Source organism: Nicotiana sylvestris, chromosome 5, assembly GCF_000393655.2.
Source record: "Nicotiana sylvestris chromosome 5, ASM39365v2, whole genome shotgun sequence".
NCBI lineage: Eukaryota > Viridiplantae > Streptophyta > Magnoliopsida > Solanales > Solanaceae > Nicotiana > Nicotiana sylvestris.
Window position 1 is genome coordinate 58,020,413 of NC_091061.1, and position 23,621 is coordinate 58,044,033.

The 23,621-nt window shown below is 40.2% G+C and overlaps 1 long non-coding RNA gene and 1 other non-coding gene across 2 annotated transcripts; one reads left to right on the forward strand and one right to left on the reverse strand.

Annotated features, from left to right (window-relative positions):
- Positions 1-2,311: 2,311 nt before the first annotated feature.
- Positions 2,312-23,122, reverse strand: LOC104244593 (uncharacterized). The gene is made up of 2 exons (XR_715526.2): positions 22,438-23,122; positions 2,312-2,583 (listed from the first exon to the last, which is right to left on the reverse strand). It is a non-coding gene; the product is annotated as an uncharacterized lncRNA (long non-coding RNA).
- On the forward strand, positions 6,386-6,459 carry TRNAW-CCA (transfer RNA tryptophan (anticodon CCA)). The gene has a single exon. It is a non-coding gene; the product is annotated as a tRNA-Trp (tRNA).
- Positions 23,123-23,621: the final 499 nt, after the last annotated feature.

Consider the following 23,621-nt stretch of genomic DNA (forward strand, 5'->3'; position numbering starts at 1 on the left):
AACACATAAAGTTGAGTTTCAAATTTAAACTAGAGACATACCCGTTAAGAAAGCAAAATGCAGAAAGTAAAGCAAGTAGAGTTCCACAGAAATAGCAAAGAAGTGAAATTTTTATATGTGTGTGTTTTTTAAAACTAATTGTTCGTGTGTTAAAACTGTAGAAGAGAGTCATTTATATAGTAGTTTAAAAACTGGTTAAAAATAAGGCAATTATCAATTATTTAGTAATTATAGAACTCAGTATAAAAATTGGTTCGAATCTCTCTTTAATTAAGGGAGTCAATGTAAACGGTAAAGAGCAGGTGGCAAGTAAGGAAAGAAATTATACATGGCTGGAGTATAACAAATAAGGAAAGATTTCAAAATAGTACAAGTATAGAGCAAGTAATTAAGGCTAGGTTCAGAAAGTTTTTAAACTAAGGAAACAATCAGTAAGAATTAAATAGCAGTGCAGACAAGGCAAGGGAAAATTAATTAAGGCAAGCAACTAATCAAATTACGTGGAAAGGTAGGAGTCGAGATTCAGTAGCATAGAGTAGTCGATTAGGACCAAATTCAGAAAGCCTTGATTAAGGACACAACTTAGTAGAAATAAGTATCATAACAAATATGGTAAGGAAATCAGTCAGCTTAACAGACGGGGCAAAGCTTTTAGGGTTTTGAAAGAAAATTTTCAATCACCATCAATTAAGGAAATCAGAATCGATCAAAAGGGAGTCATGACTCTGCACTTTCAACATATAAATAGAGGAGGTCCACAGACGTAGCAAGAAAACATATCCGAAGCATAGTCACAGAAAATAGTAAGAGATGAACGAACAAAATGAGCATAGTCACACAGAAGCGACATAAGTAGGCTAGGAATTCAGGAAAACATATTCGAAGCAGGGTAATCACAAGACTTCAAGTAAGCAGGCTAACACACATAAACGAAGTAAAGAAAGCATGCTAACCCTAATTAAAGAAAGCATGCTAATCCTCATATAAGCAAAGTAAGAAAAATCATGCTAACATTCATAGAAACAAAGTAAAGAAAATCTTTAAAAAAAGGGCTTTTAACAGAGTAAAGTTAAAAGCAGTAAGAGCACAAAATCGGTTAAAACAAACAAGGGAAAAGGTTTAATCATAACGAAATCAGTTAGAACATGCGTAAAAGAACTCTGAGAAACCCTAGTTTTAGAAAAGAATGACTAAAATCGAAATAGTTAGTTAAAACAGGAGATTTATAAAGGAAAACGTTTAATAATACTCGAATCACCTCAGATCTATAAAGATTTGAAAAGAATCGAACAGTAGCGAACTAGGGTTTTAAGAAAATAGTAGAGATGAAGAGAATTGGTTAAGAATTCATGGATTTAAACGAAAAAAACAAGAGGAAATCCTTTCTTACAAAAGAAAATGGCCAGAGACAGGCCAGTAAACGAGTTTCAAACCGGAGCAAGTTGGCTTTCCTTGAAATCATCTCAAGGACTCATGAAGTTGAAGAGCCATGGAGTATAGGAGACCAGATGTGGTCGGAGAAGGCACGAAAATACCATAGGAAGGAGGTTCTCGCTGGTGACAGCGATTAGGGTTAAGGTGAGTTGAGAGAGAATTTGGAGATGAGAGAGTTTGAGGACGACTGTCTCTGAATTATGAGACTAGGGTTAGGGGTCGGGTGAAATTAAAAAGGAAAGGGTGTGTTTGGACCGTTGATCTGGGAGATCAACAGTCGAGATTAAAATGGGTAGGTGGGTTTCGGGTTTGGGTAAGGGTTAATAGGGTATGGGTCGAGTGATTTGGGTGTGAAATTGGGCTGGAAAGGGGTCCAATTTTGGCTATAATTGAAAGTTAAATTTGGCTGTTATTTAAATAGCCAATTTTCCTCCATTTAGTTTATAAAAAATAATAGTTAATTTTTGGAAAATAAATTAAGGTGCCAAAATGATTTAAAATACATAATTAACAATTTAAAAATATAGGGTCCAATTTTATACATATAGAACACAATTAAATCTTAAAAGGACTAATATTGCAATTATGTGCAATTTAGCTTTAAAAATACTAAATGTAATTATAAAAATAAATAAAAATTATCTTAGCCATATTTTGGCATAAATATAGAAATCCAACTGATAAATTATCAAAACAATAATTTTAGAAATAATTATTGGGTATTTTATAGATAAAAAGGGAGAAAATAAATCAATTTAAGACCTTAAAATTATGAAAAAATAATAAAAACTTTGGACATGCTTATATATGCATATATATGCTATTTTGAAGGTACTTTGCATATTTAGAATATATAAGAAAAAATTGGGGATCAACATTAACTATTCAATTTCAATAATATTAATTAAACAATTAAGCGAAGGAATTTTCTGAATCTTTTACATTTCTCAAGGACTGGTAATACAAATCATGAGCTTCTAAGAATAGAGTTTACAAAGCTGACATGAAGTAAATACATCATCTATTTGAAAAATACATAAACAGAGTTTTATAATTTTAAGGCTACCATGAACAAAAGGCAGCTACAATAGGGGTGCATGCATGCCTTCAAATCCAGCAACCATCGAACACAACATCGGCATCCGGGATCTGCACGCAATGTGTAGGAAGTGTAGTATGAGTACAACCGACGTCATGTACTCAAAAAGTAACAAACTTAAACTTAAGTTTAAAGCAGTGACGAGCTGGACACAGGTCGGGTCCAACACCAATAACCAATTCATAACAACGTATAGCATATAGAAACAAGGAAATAGCTCAGAGATAAAATACTCAGCTTTTCACAATTTTCTGAAAACAGTTCCGCTTTTCAAGTATATCAATGAAAATCCAAATCACTTACCGAAATCGTCAAAAATATAAGTAAGTTTCCCAAAAGATTTTTATCAGGTAAATGTTTCATTTTTAGATAGCATGAGGAAAGTACATCTCTATGCCTACATGTCAAGATACAAGTAAAAATCATGAATGACATCAAAACCGAACTACAAAAGGAAATGCATCTTAGTGATGAACTCATGTACTCACACTCTCAGAGTACTCAACCTCGTTGTCTCACATGTTTACCGTGAAAATGGTAATAACAATTAGATTTGATTTTATGGTTCTAAAATATGCGATCTATTTTTATGCTATTTGTTAGGAAATAGATGTTAAGTATGAGACTAGAAAATAAGATAAGAATTTGAAAGCAATATGTTTAAGCAAACCGAGTGGCTGAGAATCAGGGCCTCGAGCCAGGTTATACGGGGCCTCGAGGACGAGCTCGATACTAAGCTGTGTACAGCCAATGAAGGACTAATAGTTTTGAGAGCTTTGATGAGGGCTCTTTATGGTCAATAATAGTAATAAATGAAGAACAATTAATGAAACACAATAAATATAAGCAATAAATATGAATAATAAACTCAAGGGAGGTTAAGAGACAATGTGTTAGAGAGCAAAAAGAGTGTTCTTGTGTATTCAATATTGTATATCAGATGTCCTTATAAAATGACAAGGATCCCCTTTATATATGTGAGAGGAACCTCAACATAGCACAAATGCATTTATTACAAAAATATATGGCTGGTACAACCATTTAATGCCACGGTACGGGCTCATGCTAGCCTAATAAACATAGGTCAGCTTTAATCACGTGCTTTGGGAACTTCCTATTTGTCCATCATAGCCTTTGATTTGTACTGCCTCGGGGTCGACCATTGAGAACCCTCGGGGGCGAACTCCGAGCTAAACTTCGAGCCTTCCGGGGGCGGTCCCTACGAGGCGCCCTAATGATCATAATATTGATCCCTCTGATTTTATCGTATACAGATAATCCCCGCGTTTCTTAGAATTAAATGATAAGAAACGATTGTGACACCGATCACCTCGAGCCTCTTGTAGTGATGTCATGCTTGTGACATCAACCTTTGCGATAATTGAGACATCCAACCGATACGTCTTTTCTAGGAACATTTATTATAGTGTCGGTTTATTTTCTCAAAGCGATAATATCGCCGCCGATCCGTCTCCCAACAGGCATTGATTGCGCCTGTCGATACATTTCCCAAGGACATTGATGTCGTCGTAGGTTGCCCTACCATCTTTTCTATAAATGGAAGCTTTCTTGAACCAAAGCTTCATTCAATCGTTCTTCAATAGCCTTTTTACTCCCTTCTTCTCTTCGTCCTCATCCAGTGCTATTTCTCATGTCTGAAGCTCGTGGCCTTAAGGTCACATGGCAGTATTCTCATCAGTTATGCCATGGCCCTTTCCTAGAGCTTTCCCCTACTGGGCGGGATTGTACTGATTTGTTGTTGTTGGCCCGAGGTAATGACAGAGAAATCTCAAATTATCTTCGCATAAAAGGATATGCGGACTACGAACTTCTATTCACCTCTCTCAACTACCCGGTGTGGCGCCTCACTCCTTTTACTTTCCGTGGAGTGAGGTGGTTCCATCTACTAATTGTTGCATCCCGCATTGGTGCAATGTCTCAAGAAGTGGCTTCACAATTGTAGTGCTAGCGAGATCCATACTCGCCAAATTTTTCACCCATCCACTTCTTCATCCCTCTCCATTTCTTTATCTGTTTCTGCTTCTTCTTCATCCTTGAAGATGCCGTTTGGAAGATCGAGATGAGGCCCCCGAGGAAATGATTCTTGAAGATACTGCCGCCGAGGACGCACCCTCGAGAATAAATCAAACTCTTAGTTTCTATCTTTTTTGCTTCTTTGTTTTTATGTTAGGATCCTTCGTGGGCTTTTGTAATTATGTGTAAGCACCCCTCATGGGCTTTTGTAATCATGGTTTATTAATACAAAGATGTTTCTCCTATTTGTCTCTGATTTATGCTGGATTTCCTTTTATTTGCGTTTGTGAAGAATCTGAGCATGCGACTCTACCGATTAGTCTGAATAACGGACTCGGGTGTGGGTATTCCCTTAGTTCTTGATCGGTTAATATGATTTTCCCTGAAACCCTTTGCCATCTCTCGGACCAAGTCCGAGTCGACTTGGTATAGACTTAGACTGCCGAGACTAGCGACTTTGAGTCGAGTGAGAATGAGGCCTCGATTTTTAGAACAAACTTAGCTCCTTTTAGACCTCGTTGGTAGTCGTGGAGGGAGAATTTGCTCAAACGTCTGAGAATAAAGGTAGACCCAGGACTTTCACAGACAATCCCCGAATTAGATTTAGCCCAAGTTCCGGTGTCCTAAGAAACTTGATTTGAACATAGAGTGAAGGTAGCCCTAAGGCTTCATTAGTAACTCTTGAGCGTGAACTGGCTCGAGCTCAGGTAGCTCGAGGGCCAAGGAACCGAGTGAACGATCCGCATTCGTAATAGCATAAATCCTCAAGGTAAAATACCACCTAGAGGTTGGGCTTATATATGAGTAGCTCTTTAGAGCTTATCTTTTGTTTTGACAGGGATCCCTCGAGATCGGGCACCATCTCGAGACTCATAGTGATATTAATGGCTCCTTAGAGCCTATCTTCTTTATGACGGAGGTCCTCGAGATCGGGTACCATCTTGAGGCTTGTAATGATATTAATGGCTCCGTAAAGCCTTCCTTCTTTTTGGGAGGAGGTCCTCGAGATCGGGTATCATCTCGAGGCTCGTAATGAAATTAATGGCTCTTTAAAACCTTTCTTCTATTTTGGCAGAGGTCTTCGAGATCGGGTACCATCTCGAGGCTCGTAATGATATTAATGGCTCCTTAGAGCCTTTCTTCTTTTTTGACGGAGGTCCTCGAGATCAGGTACCATCTCGAGGCTCGTAATGATATTAAAGTCTCCTTAGAGCCTTCAGTCATGGGAGCAGAAATCCCCGAGATGGGGTACCATCTCGAGGCTAGGTTGATGTGGGGGTCTTTAATCCCAAAACATCGCATGGCAATTTTCGTCAGAAAAACCTCCCAACGTTCAGGGTCATTGGGAGTATGCCTCGAAGTTTATTCTTTAATAGGAGAGGGGAACCTTGAGTCAGTGAGGAAAGATTGTGGATGGGGGGAGAAGGTAGCACTGCAGGTACCTTCCTGGAGGAGAGCATTATGGATCGTGCCCGACCAAAAAGACGAAATGAGCAGAAAATTTGTATATATCAATGGAGGAAATAACCATGTGGAAAAAAAGACAGAAATTCTCTACAATTACACTGTGGAACAATTGAAGGGATGTGGCGCAGCTTGGTAGTACGTTTGTTTTGGGTACAAAATGTCACAGGTTCAAATCATGCCATCCCTACCTATTACTGCTCAAAGGAGCAGTAACGAGGGATCAATTGAGATCGCCTCAAATTGGACATAATCTTTGATTTTTATCATGCTATTCTAGTATATGCATACAAAATGTATTGGGGTTATGAAAAGAATCCTTTTGTTTACAGTCTTATCTATTCTGATAAGAAAGCGCTCTTAGTTCAGTTCGGTAGAACGTGGGTCTCCAAAACCCGATGTCGTAGGTTCAAATCCTACAGAGCGTGATTTTTTTCTTCTTAGATCGAATTAGAATAAAATAGATTCATTCAGTAACTTTCACAACAATCGGAATTTGACCTCCTGTGCCTGTGAATTAAAGAAAGGACAGAGTTCAAAAAGGTCAAATCTTTGATGATTCCATCATCTATGATTGAGTTGCGAAAGCTTCTGGATAGGTATCCTCCAGCTGAACCAAATTCTTTTTGGTTAAAGAATCTCTTTCTAGTAGCTCTGGAACAATTAGGAGATTCTATACGGGGTTTTTCTTCTGGCGGCAACATGCTTGGTCCCGCTTATGGGGCCAAATCAATACGCTCTAAGAAGAAAGATTGGAATATCAATCTCATTAAGATCATCGATCTCATACCAAATCCCATCAATAGAATCACTTTTTCGAGAAAATACAAGACATCTAAGTCATACAAGTAAAGAGATCTATTCATTTTTAAGAAAAAGAAAAAACGGGGATTGGATTGATGATAAAATAGAATCCTGGGTCGCGAACAGTGATTCAATTGAGGATGAAGAAAGAGAATTCTTGGTTCGGTTCTCCACCTTAACGACAGAAAATAGGATTGATCAAATTCTAATGAGTCTGACCCATAGTGATCATTTATCAAAGAATGACTCTGGTTATCAAATGATTGAACATTCGGGAGCAATTTACTTACGATACTTAGTTGACATTCATAAAAAACATCTAATGAATTCTGAGTTCAATCCATCATGTTTAGCAGAAAGACGGATATTCCTTGCTCATTATCAGAAAATCACTTATTCACAAACTTCGTGTGGGGAAAATCGTTTTCATGGAAAACCCTTTTCGCTCCGCTTAGCCTTATCCACCTTCTAGGGGTATTTTAGTGATAGGTTCTATAGGAACTGGACGATCCTATTTGGTCAAATACCTAGCGACAAACTCATATGTTCCTTTCATTACGGTATTTCTGGACAAGTTCCTGGATAAGAAGCCTAAAAGTTTTCTTCTTGATGAGATCGATATTGATGATAGTGACCTTGATACGGAGCTGGAGCTGCTAACTAGGATGGATGAGGATGAGCTAGGCTTTCAACAGCATAAGGCACATTCGTGAAGTGCAGCTTGACAACAATAAGGAATCAGTCTCCCCTATCACCAACCTATACCTTCTTTCAATGCACCATTTAAGGCCAAAAAGCATGGCCTTTGCTTTTGCCCAGTTGCTGGTTCCAGCACCCAAGGGAATGGAGTAAGCTATAATAAGAGCACCCATACTATCTCTGACAACACCACCACCTTCGCAAATACCATCTCTACAGCTACCATCACTATTAAGCTTGACAAAAAACAGTGGTGGTTTGATCCACCTAACCAAAGACACAGATTTCTAAGTCATTAAAGCATCATACAAATGACAGATACTCTTCCAGCTCTCACCTACTCTAACCTTGCCAAACTGAGAATGCAGCAGGTGAGATAAGGAGTATGTGATCAATGCCTTGGATCTATTGAGTGATGGTTTTTCAGAACCATATTTATTGTTGCACCTAAACCTCCACAACTCCCAGCAAACCAAAGGAGGCATGACCTTAGTAATATATGAAGCCACAGGATTAAGGACCTTGTGGTTCCACCAATTAAGAAGTAGCATTTAACAATTGATGTTCCCAAACCAGTTGAGCAAAAACACCAGAGCAAAAGAGATGCTCAACAGATTCTAAACTTGAGTTCACAGTAGAGTCAACACGGCAATAACATTTAAGGGGAAAGAGAATGACCAAACCCAAGCACTCTCTTATCAGTTGAGAGTTTATCATGGACTGCTCTGCAGGTAAGAAATGCCATTTTAAAAGGCACATCCCTATGCCATATCTTTGAATCTATAAATGACACCTCTTTTTTCTGTCTAAACATATTCCAGGCTGAAGCAAGAGAGAATTTACCTGATGCAGTTTTCGATTAGGCGAACCAGTCCAACTAGGCCAAAATACAACCGTCCACTCCCTTTCACGGCTTTAGCAAAGCTTAGGTCCTCGGGTCCAAAACGAGCCTATCGGTCCAATCCCTATTCCCCTTCTATTATTCAATGAAAAAAGTAGAAATTCCCTTGGCCTCCTTCTTTATATCGATTTCACAACTCTTTATGGTTGGTATAGGCAAGGGCTCATCTTTGAATGAATCCATTTTCCTCTCCTCCCCACTTCCACCTTCTTTGTATTGGTTTTTGTGGGAGATCAGGTCGAAAGGAGCGAAGGGAAAGTGCCCGTCTTGACCGACCAACTTCCGGAATGTCCTTGCTTGGGTCAGTTCTTCAGGGGTCAAGTCTTTTGACAACTTGTTCTAGGGTTACCTTTCTTAGTCACGCATTTTCTTTTTGCTTTTTGATGGGTCTAGTCCCTTAGCCTCTCAAACAAAACTTCTCCAATCGGCCTCTTTCTTCTCATTATTCTGTCGGGCCTAGGGTACTACGGCCTTTCTTATTCCACTTTCTCGAAATGTAGAGCAGCGAATCGAGAGTCTCTCGCTCTCTTCCCATTCCTTATTCTATGGCCGATCTTCTTGAATCCAAAGCCGGTGCAAACGATCTCATAGGTGGATCACGGGAAATCACTCGAGATAGGAAAGCATTAAGCAAGAAAAAGCTTTGACTAAAGAAGGCCGATTCCCCTAAGCAATTAAAGGGCTACGGCTTTCGCGGGCAATCGCTTCTTCGAGACCAATTCCAACAATATCGAGATTGGAATGAAATTCTAGTTAGACCCCGGCCGCTTTCTTGGAACTAATTGATAGGCACTTAGTTTTCTATAGAACAAGCGGGCGATATGCAGCATCAATCAAGGTAAAAAGGTAGTCACGGCCTGTGCTATAATGCACAAAAGCCCTCCACCCCACCAAAAAGTAAAGAACCCGTGGTGCCTGCTTGTGACACATAGGGCTTGCTTTTCGTGATTACTATGAAATAGATGGCGGACTCAATTCATCAGGAACTGGAAGGACGACATCTCTCTCAGAAAAAAGGGAAATAAAAGACGAGAGAATCCTGCCTTTATTTTGACTACCCTAGGCTAGAGGACTTGACGGACCACCTCAGAGGTCGGAAGAAGATTCTTGGAGACCACGTCAACCCTTGCTGAAAGGGGTATGGGGGACAAGCAGGGCATATAGCCCATAAAGAGGGGGAATCCGTTCGTTCATACGCACACCAACTGGATCATCCACAGCGAAGATAATACTCGAAAAGGGACTACGAGTCACCTTCTTTGAGCAATATTCTATTTTTCAGAGAGAAGAATGACCAAAAGTAGACCTGACCTGAACAAGTACATCCGACCTTTCGTCTTGATTCATAATCAAGAAAGACGGGATCTAAAGGCACGCAATTCTTGATCTTTTTAGAATTCTGAAGGACATCGATCTTTCGCCTTGCGCAAGGATATCTCTCTTTTCTTAGACTCCATAAGGAGAGAATAGTCCACTTGGGTGGAAGGGGAGGCCAGGTTTTATTTTACCTGGGCCAAAGACTGTCCCCTCTGCTCTTCCGGGAAAAGTCGCTTCCTTTTTTCGGGGACTTTTCCGCAACTCCTTATCACTATTTCGCTTTCTATAAAGCATAGTGTCAGTCTCCCTTACTTTATAGGGTAGGAGAAGGTATCTCAAATCTTTCCACTGGAGAACCAAACCAGGACTAGGTTAGGGGCCTTGAAAAAGGGAATTCCCTCCTATCTTCCCCTTGTTGAAGAAGGGTTGACGTAATGGATAAGGTTCAGGAGGTTACCGGAGCCGGAGTTCCAATTAGCAATAAGAGAAAAAGAAAAAAAGAAGTGAAATAAGCCTTAAAAGGCCAACCCCCGGGCAGAGTTGGGCCAAGACTAACTGCGAGTTTAAAGTGGTTTACTATGTATATTTCAAGGGAAAGCAGGTATAGGCATAAGCTTATGGGACTAAGGCGCGCCACCTTAAGCGGAATGGAGCAAGGAGTTATCCACTAAATGATAGAAAGGCTACCTTCTCAAGGAGGAAGACTTCTTTCAATATAAAGCAAGGTGTAAGCAAGCTTCTTTCCGACCAGACTGACCTGGCAAAGAAGTATCTTCCTATAGATAGCTCCTTGCTTATAAAAAGATTTATAATGAGAATCAGCTGAAGCTTATTCAGGATTGATCTTTCTTATCCGAGAGTCTTATCAAACTCTCTGCCACTGTAGGTGCGACACAGGTAGTAGTGACTGAAAGAGCTGATGCGGCATGATCGCGATTATAAGCGTCCTATTTAGTTTAGGGATTTAGGGACTAGGCCTGTTGAGGAACTGAGATGATTCATCTTAGTCTTAGTATGCCGGGTATGCCTTTGGCCAAGCCCAGGGATTGACAAATCTATAGTGGCGGGTCTATCTTCTTCTGGGCGAGCTGCGGAGCTACTTTTTCTTTCTTTCATTCCATCTGTCTTGCTTGATTGGTTAAAGAGAGCGCTTTGATAAGACTGTTCCGCAGAGAGTGTGGCTAAACACTTCTTCACCTTTCGGCCTTCAAAGGAATGGTCGGAACTGTGATCCCGATTAGATAGTTGCATTCTTCTCCTCTCTCTATTTTGGCTTGGGGCACTGTTAGGCTCATCTCTCTGAGTTCGTTGAACTCCTCCCAGGCGAATCAATAATGATTGTGGCTGGACTCCTCTATTCATCTATCAATCTCGTTTATGAATGTTATGATGGCCAGGCATAGCCGGAACTCTTTCGTAGGCAGCTCTCGAGGCAGTGGCTTTTTTCTAATCTCCCGCAGTCACCCACCATGATCGGAGCTGAGATGATTCATACTAGCTTGGTTAGGTCAATATCTGTACCATCGCTTCTATTTGATGTAATATAGTATAGAGGCTGAAGGTGAGAAATCATCAATTAAAGTAGATGCAGCTTCCCTGGCTTAAAGGACGGAACTCCAGCAAGAAATCTATTGAAGAGTTGGTGCTGGGTTAGCCGAAAATCAAAGTTTATCCGGTCCCTGAAAAATTCGCTTTTTATGATTACATCGGCAATAATCCAGAAAAGGGTGGATTGTTCATAGCGGACTCAATGGAGTCAGTTATAGCATCCTGCTTCTTCTTACAAAAGAAATTTCATAAGAGAGATGAGGCAAAGAAGGAATTGATAGAGGTGCGTCGAGAAGTTCAATACCTTCTTGATCGAGAAAATGTCCTTGCTTGTACTTCTCTTTATTTTTCGAGATTGGGTTGGTGTTCAGTCTACTTCTAAATAAGTACTCCGCTTTGTTTAGTCTCTTTCTTCATGCAAGTCTACTAGTTGATCGAGAAAGCACCGCCCAAAGGGCCTCATAGAGGCGGTCACCGGTAGGCTCATCTCAAAGCTGAAATGAAGAAAGTAAAGTTCTTGCATTTTTCAACCATAAGGTTGGCTTTTCACTAGAAGCTCAGCCTAGAGTTGATCGACCAATTCCCCCGAGCTTAGGGGTCAATTACGGGGGAGTCGGAAACTATTGTATCTTTTCTAAAGCGGCATTCTCCCTTCTATCTATCTTGAATTGAATTATGGAGGTGCAATTTATTTGGAGGAGGTGGGTTCGAGAAGAAAAGCCATGTACTATTATATGGTGTAATTCTAGATCTCATTCGTATTCCAGTGGTTTGGGCTTAGATGTGGCCTTTCATTCCTTAGGGAGTGAGAGGGTAAAGGGGAAAGGGTGGGTGGCCCCCTACAAGTTCTTGAAGTCGGATGGAACGAAAGCGCATATAGGAAACGAAACTCAGACCTATGGTGCCATATAAGATAAGCATTTCCTGATCGGGTAAAGATTTCGAGATTAGAATTGAGTGAGGGCAGCGGTTCCTCCATAATAGCTATGAAAAAGGGAAGTGGAATTTCACCACGAAAGGTAAGGAAGAACTGTGGTTCAACTCCACAGCGTGGTTAGAGCAGCACCACAAGCCAATCAACCAACAAAGAGATACGCTTCACAGAAGGAAGAGATAGAATCCAGCTTTTGTTTGTTATCAGGAGTGCAAGTTCCCAACATCGCTCCGGTTGGAATTAGAGAAACTAAGTTCGTTTCGGTATGAGAAAATAACCAATCCTGAATAAGGGATAAGTCAGGCGTGTACAGACTATGGCATCGTTAAGCCCTTTTAATTAAGTGTGAAATGTGTTGTTTCAAAGTAGCTAAGGGAAGTTTGGTCGGAGACCTGATCTTTGGTCATATAGCCGTGTGAGAAGTCTGGTACTCTATTAAGAAGAAAATTCCCTGATCGTCTGTCATATGCGCTGCCCATATCCTGAGCCTGCTTAGAAGGGACTCAATAACGGAGATCTTCTTTGACACGCGGACCTAGTTTCCACCAACCCAGATGTACCCGATTCAGTGATGACACTGACGGTACTATCCCATTTTTTTTGGCTTAGGGCCTGATGCTTAGTTTCCTTCTAACTTAGTACTGATCTTTATTGTCCGATTTGCTTTCTTAGTGCTGACACCCTCGTATGCCGATCAACCAATGAAGCGGCAGAAGAACCTATTTGACAGTAATCTAGAAGGAACTTCAGAAAAAGACTGGAAAGTAAGGAACGAAGTGCTCGACCGAACAAGCAACGGCTGACGAGATAGGGGCGCGCTAGCGCTCAAGCCTATTCTAATAAGGGCGTTAGCGCATCCGTTTTCTTGCTGGGGCGTAGCGGTTTGAAATTTGGAAAATATGGAGAGTCACAGAACGAACATGGTGCGGAGATTGGAGGTGTTGAAAAAAGGAGAATATTGAGATGTTGGAAGATTTTTTAATGAACTTTCCATGATGCAACCGAGTTGCCATATTGATACAGCACAGCTACTTGAACGGTGAAGAAGCAGCTACCAAGTAGAGAAGAAAGAGAAAGAGTGAATGCAGTCCGGGTTCTAGTCTTAAGCAAGACAGAAGTAGGGCTTTCAAGCGGGTAGTGAGTCCTAAGTCAGAGGGGAGCAGGTCGCAAGGGTTCTATCCTATGGTGATCCGTTGGGCCTTTCGAACATTAGCTGCCCTTTCCAAGGTTTAAGCCTTAGCAATCTCAGTTTGCTGCTGCCAATCCTTAGCAAACTTGTAAGCAGAGGGGCTCCTTCCCGTGTAGCCGGCCACAACCGTGTGGGGAGCCAAAGGTTGCTGGCCTATCGCTAACTCGAACAGACAGATGCAGAGCTTTTTTGCAAGTTTTAGCAGAATTGTGCTACGTCCAGCAGCTGCACCCGGTTGGCACTCACAAAGTGCCCCACGGAGCGGTACTCCTCCAATAACGCATTGATCCTTTCGGCCATCTGCCCTAACTGAAATGGGGATGAAGACTCGTGGAGAAGTTCAGCTTTGATTTGACCCCAAGAGTTTGAATACTTCTGTCCAGAATCTTCCTGTGAACCTGAAACATTAAGTCGTTCAGTCGTGTTGCGTCACGAGTCTACAAGCCTCATGTTGAGGAAGAAAGATGAGTTTCAATTTGGCATGGAAGCGAAGGAAGCATTTCATGAAATCAAGGATGAGCCCTATTTGCCTTTCGCCCAAAGATTTTTTACTATTCAACTTCATCAAACAAACTGGAGTTAGGCCAACTTTCTTTTCTGGGTATGGCCACATCCGTTGGTGCCATATTTTTCCTTACGCTGGGTGGGTTCCATGGGTGTTGCTTGGATTCGGACTGATTGTCATGTCCTTTCCTTGCGTTGACGAAGATTTTGACCTTGTTGGCCCAAAACGGTAGCATGGTCTTCTATTTATCGAGTAATTCTCCACCCGCGGTCATCAGCTCCGCGGGACTTCTATATTTTTTTGCTCCCGTCAGTGTGTCTAGAGTGCTAAAAGAAATAGATATAGTTCAAAAGAAGGTGGTGAGACTTGTTAAGTCATCAAATGAACTTCTTAAAAATGAATCTTTTCTCATTGGGAGCTGGCTGTAATAGGACAGCGAGCATTTTGACCCCCAACGAGAAAGGAATGGGCATTTTCGGGCGGGGGGCGGTTTGGTTTCAAGGCCCTCGCAGCAGGAAGAGGCAGTTGTCATTTGAAAGGAAAGGCCCTTTGTATAGAGTTCGAACCCGCGACTTCTGGCGTGACAGACCAGCACTCTAACCGACTGAGCTATTTCCCCCTTTCGTCGCTACTTTGATTCAAAAGTAACCTACCGGCCTATTAGTTTACAAAGTCAACATCGGAGAGTATTCTTAACAGCTGTACTAATGCCGTTCGCCTTTGGTACTTCAGTAGGGCTTGCATACGAAGGGCTTGCGGGGTGAACGGCATTCTGTTGTACTACTAACACTAGCTGTACTAGAGTAGTTTAGTAGCGCCTTTTGAATCAAATAGGCTCACCCTTTCCGAAAGGCGAACAGCCTGCTTTGCAAGCAAATATATAGCCCCCGCCCCTTTGAGTCGTTGCGAGCCGGAAAGCGTACCGGCTGTTTGAGTCACGAAAGGAACAAGCAACGGATTGATTAAGCGCTAACGCGCTCAAGCCTATAGCGTTAGCCTCGCGCATCCGTTTTCTTGCTTGCTTAATCTTTTTATTATTATAATAATATATATATAAATAATATATATATAAACAAAGAAGAAAATCCTTTTTTTAGAAAATTCTTCATTCCTGGGAAGAGAAAGAAGCAGATAGAGCAAGGGCCGCTACAATTGCTTTAGCGCTAGGTCTCTCGAGCCTTGCCTTTTTCCATGTCTCCCGAAGAAGATTAAGAGCTGAAAGCGAATTCCCAATTATCTGACACTGGATCAGTAGAAAAACCTTTGTCATTACAATAGGAAATAGATGCGAAGCTGTTCATTTATCCAGTTGAGACTGCAACAATTTCTTTTGCGGGAACCGAAACAAGAGCTTGAACAGGAGCTGCTGTCGATATTGGCAACGTTTTTAGGGAGCTCTTTGGGAGCGAAATGACTGACGCGCTAGGAGTGGTCTTTAAGAGCCTGCTTTCGAGTCACCCGGTAAATTTACCAACCCTGTTCGACTTCATCGCTACGCCCCTTACCTCTTCATTGGGAGCAGGTTGACTACAGAGGGTTCCCCCCTAATTGAACTCAAGCTTCTTTTTATGCTATTTGGAGCGAAATTCACTAGAACTAGAAGGAGTGAATAGCTACAATTGCTTTAGTGAGTCTTAGGCCCCTAACCGGAAATACGCTATTTGGACTACAATGACTTTTGCACCAACTCTTCTGGAAGCAGGGGCCGAAACAATGCTTTAGCGGTAGGAGCGGAATCCCCTTTTGGTTTGGAAGGTTGATATAGCAGAAATTCAAGTTTTAGACCCCTCCCTATCAGTCCCAGAAACAGGCCTTCAAACGCGTTTTTATGGCCAATGCTGAGATTCTTTAGTTCGACGACCCAGGCTTTGTCTCGGAATGCTAAGATTGAGAACACTCCTAGCCCCACAGCTCTTTGACCTTCCCTCTGTTAAACAGCTCAGCGACTTGGGAAAGAGCTTGCCCACTGCACACTGATTGATCCGATAAAGCAAAGCAACCTGGCCCACAGCTCTTTGTGTTGGGGCTTGATTCCCAGCCGAGATAACCATTTCATACCTCCCCTGATCCTTGAAATTGCCAGTTGCCAAGGTTTGCTTGCTTGCCTTCTACAGCTTAATCCGCAGGCGAAGGAGCAGCAGAAAGAGCTTTTGCGGCAGCAGGTCTCAAGGGAGACTAGCTCTACAGAGCCTTACTGCTTGGGATACTGTGCCATAAATGGGAATAGGTCCATACGATCGAATAGGGTCTCTGCCAACCAGTGAGGAGGGCTTTACGCCTGTCCTTGAAGGTTTTCAGTGCCAGTAAGGAAAATGACCTTCACGTTTGCGTCGCCCTTTAGAGAAATAATTACCTTTAGGTTAGCTTTCTTTCTCTGCTCTCATTGCCCCTCTTCTTATTTGTAAAGTGCCATTCTTTCCTCAGCGCAGTCTGGGCCTTTCTGAGTTAGGGAGGTTTCTTTCTCTCTCTTCGAAAAGTGCTTCTCTGCATTGTCTCTCTCCTTATTCCTTTATAGCAGTAGGGAAGATATAATAGTTGATGCTACGCTTGGGATAGGTTCCTCTTTGCTTAGCTTGGTCTATTCTGGCTAAGCATTCACGGTGCCATCCTCGTCTCTAGCTCCAACTGCATTGTGTGACTAGGCTGCTTCGGGAGACAGTGAGGTTGTTCTGCTTGGGGAGTAGCCCGTCAAAGAGTCTTTCTATCTACTAAAGCATATAAAGGAAAAATCTAAGATTGAGGCGAGCTTATAGGTGTATTCGGAATCGTGGAGTGCATTAGCTGTGATATACTCTATTAACAGAACAGCCACTCTTCGTATTGGCTAACATGATGGAGCCCCTGATTAGAGACTTGGCGAGGTTGTGATTGGATAGAATCGTCTTTCCTTTTGCTATAAGCCTCGGTCTGTGGAAGCCTTAGCGACTTGTTCGCTTGATGGGTTCAGTCTTTAGTGGATTAGCGTCAAGCTTTTCTTTGTTCCGTTTCTGCATTCCTGCATGACCTAAATTTCAGGTATGCCCTTTGCCCTGAAGGAACTCGCGTCCTTCTCTCGTGACTTCAGGCGCTCAAGTTTGCGTCATTCATCCGGTGCTAACGGGTCACGTCGTCCACAGCCTCTTGCCCTACCCATGCTTTCCGCTTTCCTAGTATTACAGCCCTTCGTGTAGGAAGGTGTAGGAGCGAAGCCACTCTTGCCCCTTCTTCCACTAGTCTTAGAGCTAGGAACTGGGAAAGAGTAACCGAGAAAAGGCAAGAAAGAAGGAAGCTCTTAGCCCTCCTTTTGACTTTAGTTACGGGCTTACATGCTTCTTTCCTTCCGCCGCGAGTTCAACTCCCAGTCTCAGGTCAAATGCAGAAGAGAGACTTCGTACCTCGGGAAAGGAGTAAGCAACTTAAGACCGGAAGAGGTTGAGACCAGATAAGCGGCAAGAAGAGCATTTGAAATAGGAGCAGAGTCTGTCACGTGCAGCCTACTCTCTTCGCTCCCCTCCTCTTATCCTTCCTTTCTTTCATAAGGCAAGGCCTTTAGACTAGCCCTCTTCTGGAAAGAGATTCTATAGCACCGGAGTCGTGAAAAGAGCCCTTCTTTCTATTTTGTGCGTGTCAACTATTGATTCTATGCCATCAAAGCATGCTAACAGCAGAAATGCAAGTACATACAACTGCGGTAATGCCGCATCGTTGATAAAGAACCTTGCCATCCCCAGCTTTGTCCCCTGCTTAAAGTTCATTGGCATATTCCCCTTCCCCTTCTATTCCCAATTCAATAGGCTTCCTTTATTGATTCAAAAAGCTTCTTTCCCGCGACAATATTTGGACACTAAGGTTAGTTTCCATAGGGCGAAGCGGCGACCTCATTCATTCATTCTAACAACCAACTCATTGCCCTATTTTATCTAGTCTCTATAATTACCGAGACCCGTACATACAAAGATAGTTCTAGCTTATCTCCTTCTAAGGAAGTCTGAGCTCCTTCCCATGCTAAGAGCCTTTCTAAACTCTTGAACTTAAGAGAGGCTTCTTTTCAAGCTGAGTAGAAATATCGTATAAAGAAAATGACAAAAGAAATATCACACGGAGATCAGTGTACCCATATATTGATATGAAATCTCATTCTCATATATCATATATATAAACACTGATGCTCGAATCATCTCCGATCCGATTTAGCAAAGCGAAAGCCAATAGCTTCGCTATAGCGACTACGTTCCAGCTTGGATTTGGAAATCGAATCTCTCAGTCGGCGGGGGAATTCGGGACCCAGAGTTCTGTTCTCCCCCGGTTGCAAGTCCATTTCAAATTCAAAAGCCCTAAGCCCATACTTTACTTTTTTACGAACGGAAGCTCTTATTTTCATATTTCTCATTCCTTACCTTAATTCTGAATCTATTTCTTGGAAGAAAATAAGTTTCTTGAAATTTTTCATCTCGAATTGTATTCCCACGAAAGGAATGGTGAAGTTGAAAAACGAATCCTTCAAATCTTTGTTGTGGAGTCGATAAATTATACGCCCTTTGGTTGAATCATAAGGACTTACTTCAATTTTGACTCTATCTCCTGGCAGTATCCGTATAAAACTATGCCGGATCTTTCCTGAAACATAATTTATAATCAGATCTAAACAAACCCGGAACAGACCGTTGGGAAGCGATTCAGTAATTAAAGCTTCATGACTCCTTTTTGGTTCTTAAAGTCCCTTTGAGGTATCAACTAATAAGAAAGATATTAGACAACCCCCCTTTTTTCTTTTTCACAAATAGGAAGTTTCGAATCCAATTTGGATATTAAAAGGATTACCAGATATAACACAAAATCTCTCCACCTATTCCTTCTAGTCGAGCCTCTCGGTCTGTCATTATACCTCGAGAAGTAGAAAGAATTACAATCCCCATTCCACCTAAAATTCGCGGAATTCGTTGATAATTAGAATAGATTCGTAGACCAGGTCGACTGATTCGTTTTAAATTTAAAATATTTCTATAGGGTCTTTTCCTATTCCTTCTATGTCGCAGGGTTAAAACCAAAAAATATTTGTTTTTTTCTCGATGTTTTCTCACGTTTTCGATAAAACCTTCTCGTAAAAGTATTTGAACAATATTTTCGGTAATATTAGTAGATGCTATTCGAACCACCCTTTTTCGATCCATATCAGCATTTCGTATAGAAGTTATTATCTCAGCAATAGTGTCCCTACCCATGATGAACTAAAATTATTGGGGCCTCCAAATTTGATATAATCAACGTGTTTTTTACTTATTTTTTTTTTGAATATGATATGAATTATTAAAGATATATGCGTGAGACACAATCTACTAATTAATCTATTTCTTTCAAATACCCCACTAGAAACAGATCACAATTTCATTTTATAATACCTCGGGAGCTAATGAAACTATTTTAGTAAAATTTAATTCTCTCAATTCCCGGGCGATTGCATTTGTCTTCCAAGTCAAAAATAGTTTAGTTCTAAACTCCTTTCTTTTTCCATTTAGCTTTTATTGTTTGTTTGGGTTTGTAACTATGTGACCACTGGAAGTGGAAGAGCTATTTGATGAGACTTCATCAGATGATTGTACAAGAAGGAACTAGATAGATTAGAGAGAAAAAAAGAACAGATGAGAAAAAATGATAATGATAAATAAATAAAGGAATTTTGGATTGGGTCAGGAATCCAAGTTTGGGGCGGTATGGATAAAAGAACTTCCTATGTTATACTATTCAATTCTCGACGACGAATTGATTTGATAGTTCAGATATTGTTATTCATGATATTGATCCGATTCAAGATCATCGAGAGGTAATATTCATTCATTGAATTTACAGGCCAAAGATTTATCATCTCTATGGGATTAAATCCCGAGTTATTGCGAAGTAAAAAACCGATGAGATTATGGAAGTAAATATTCTTGCATTTATTGCTACTGCACTATTTATTCTAGTTCCTACCGCTTTTCTACTTATCATTTACGTAAAAACAGTCAGTCAAAACGATTAATTATTAACTAATTTGAATGAAACTTGACTTCTGAGTTCTTAGCCAAAATTGACGAAATAAAATGAAAAAGATTCTAATTTCATGTCTTAAATGAAATGAGTGGACTAGAATCGGCAGTATTCTAATAGATAGATAGTATGGTAGAAAGAAAGATTCATCTATTTCTTTCTACCATACTATTTATTAGTTAGATTGTAGTTATAAAGCTGCCCCCTGGAATAAAATAAAGATAGAGGCTGCATTTGATATGGATCTTTTGATATGGATCTATAGATCAATCTACAATATTATCTTGATATATGTGAATATCAATTTCATATATGGGATTGACATAGCATCCAATTCCATTTATTTGCTATATCTATTTGTTCTGATCAATCTGAATTACTCTTATGTCTTATAGTTTGAATTACTAGATTTTTGATTTCCAATCTGAATCTCGGTATCTATTGAAAGAATCAAATCAATGAAGGAAAAGCGATAGATATAGGCATATTAAAAAAATCATGTAGTAATCTTTTTTTTTTAACATTCCCAAGAAGTAATTGTGTAAACCATTGACAGTAGTTCCACGGGCATCGAAAAGAAAGAGTAACCCTCACCGATTTTTAACGCCTGAACCATGATATGAAATAAGTCGATAAAGCATAAATCCAATTTCAAAAATTTGAAAGCGGTAAATGCGCAATATGTGACTCACCAGAAGAGGGGTTTTTGAACATATACGCATACCCCTTTACGCTAGATCCCCTTGATAGGGTTGTGCTCGACTTATATCGAAAGTATCGGGCTACCTTGGCACAGGTTCATCCGTCATTTTGGAGGATAGTATTGATGATGTGATTCTTTGTGGAGGAAGCAGGGCTCGAGTTCACCCTTAGCCATCTTATCAGGTTGTACCGGCCTTTTCACCACCGAGGCCTGCTAACTCTACAATGCCGATTGATCAGGCCCTTCGTTATCGATGATGAAGAAGATGGGGATCGGGGATAGATGAGTCGATTCGTCCAAATACGGACTGTTGACATTATCCCCGCGGAGTTTCTACCATTTTCCGAGGAATGGAATCTTACACGTAAGTGGTACACTTTTGCCTTTGTTGTTTTATTTATGACGGAGGCGGGCCCCGTAAATGTGCCTTTATTTCCCTTTTTGCAGCAATCCCATGGATGCCATACGAGGTCCCCGACCTGACGGATTGGGCTTCGAAGTTGGCGACCCACTCGACTTATGATGGGCGTAAGTGGTGAGACTTGACTAAGGGTAGATGGGAGGCAAAACACCATGGTACGTGCTACGTGATTTGCTCCCTTTTTGAAAGGCACTTTCTTTTTACGCGTACTAACTCTGTCATCGTAGGCATTGTCACACCTCCTTTTTACACCCGAGAAGGGATATAAGGGAGTTTTTTCAATTAAAGTGACAAAAATCGAAATGGGATTATTTTATTTATTTTAGAGTCGCCAGTTGGAATAATTTATTATGGTATCCCAAGTCATCAGTTTATTTTAAATCCCAAATTGAGGAAATTTAAAAGTTTGTGAAACCAAAAAAACTAGGTAAGGAATTTTGTTAACCCGGGAGAAGGTGTTAAGCATTCCCGGGTTCCGTGGTTCTAGCACGGTGGCTTAACTATTAATAATTGTCCTAATTATCTGATTAATTACATGTTTTAAACCTATTGTGTATTTTTAACTTTTATAACCGCTTTTATTTATTTAATCGCTTTTTAGGATTTATGAAATTATTTTTTGAACAAGTTACGATTATCGTACACTTGCCGTTTTGGAACACGTTGCAAACCACGCTATATAAAATACACTCGCGATTTGCGACATGTTTATTTTTATTATTGTTCGAAGTTGTTATGATCGGGTCGCATGAAATGCACACCTGAATTGGATTAGGTATCACGACCATGCCACGAGAACCGTACCTATCTATAGCCGTGATGATTTATTAATTATTGTGCCTAAAGCAAGCTACGATATTTTAGGTATAACGTAAAATGTTCATCTAACTGGAAAGAGGTAAAATGTTCATCTAACTGTAAATGTCAGATATGAAGACAACCCCAACAAATAAGTAGACCTTGCCTTACTTGGAATGTAAGACAATGTTTTTTTGAGTACAGATATATTGTTGATACAGCATAGCTTTTTTGTTTAACACAGTATAAACTGTACCTTTCAATTTCAGAGTTCTCAAATGATTTCATATCTTCTAATTGTGTCCCATACTGTTAGTATTTTAGTTTTCTCCCAAAAAAAATTATGTATATTAGTAAGGAGGTATGAAAGTAAATTCATGTAATGGACAAAATATATCATTAAAAAAAGAAGAAGATGATCTAACCTATATCTCGATCTATACAGCCATGTAATACACAGATGAGACAAACAAATAATAGTATCAATTTCAGTTAACCATTGCAAGATGCATATTCATTGGCATACATGTGCAGCTCTTGCTATTAGACAATGAAGGAATTTGATTACAAGAAAAAATTACCTTTGAGTTCATGATTTTCTCTCTACACCAAGTTATGCACCTCATTGTATAGCCTCGAAGTGGTGACGAACTCATACCTTGACAGCGACTAAAAGATCCAAAATCAAAGAAAAATCCGAATGGCAGAAATTTTGGAGTTCAGCCATTGATTCATGAAAATGTGCGATAACATGCCGAAAGCCAAATAAGAGCGAAATGCTTCAAATCGGAACCCAGCAGAAGTTTCAGCATTCAACAACACTTTCGAAATCCAAGCAACTCCAAACACCGAAATCAGTGGTAACGGCAACAAAAGCAGAAGGAAGAATAGCAGAAAACAATCAACCTCTTCAACTCAGAATAGCTTTAAAGGCCCAAAGATATGCAACAGTCGAATGAATTCAAAACCAACTTTAATTGAATTTTTTTTTATTTTATGGATTTCGTCTCTGTTTTGGGAGTTTAGGATCGTTTTGGATCTGAAATTCAGAATTTGAGCATGTTTTCTTTCCCCTTTTCGTGCGTGTGATGTGCAAGGATGGAGGGTGAGAGGTCAGTGAGATTGAAAGAGAAGAAGAAGAAGAAGGGTCGCTGCTCAGTCGAAGAAGTGAGGGGTCTGGTTTGTTTTTGGGTGGACACGGCGCTCCATTTTTTTTTTTGGAAGAAGAGGGTCTGATGATCTCTCTAGGTTTTAAGGGAAAGAGGGTTTTAATGTAGACAAATGGGCATTGGGATTTTGGGGTCGAAGGGAGTTGGGTCATTGTGAAGCTGGCCCAACTCGAAATTTAAGGCAAAACTAACCCTTTTTTATTTATTGGACCTTTCAGAAATGGTCACATTAATTCTAATTGAATTTGTTTTTGCAAAAGACCTAATTAATTAAAGCTAATGTATGTATATATATATATATATATATATATATATGACTTTTGTTTAATAATGTAATTAATTCAATGTAATTAATTTCTAAATGCAAATTAAACCTAAGATAGCATGGACTAAAATGTGATAGTTTTTTATAATTTTAAAATATTAAACATGCATGAAATCCAACTAAATAAATAATAACTCTTAAAATCCATTAATATCATTTTTTTCTATTTTTAGGAGTTATTTTCACGCGGGGCAAAAATTAGGTGCTCACAGCTGTTCCTCTTTGCTGGGAAACATGAAGAGTTTTCGGACAAAGATAAAGTGAGCAATTA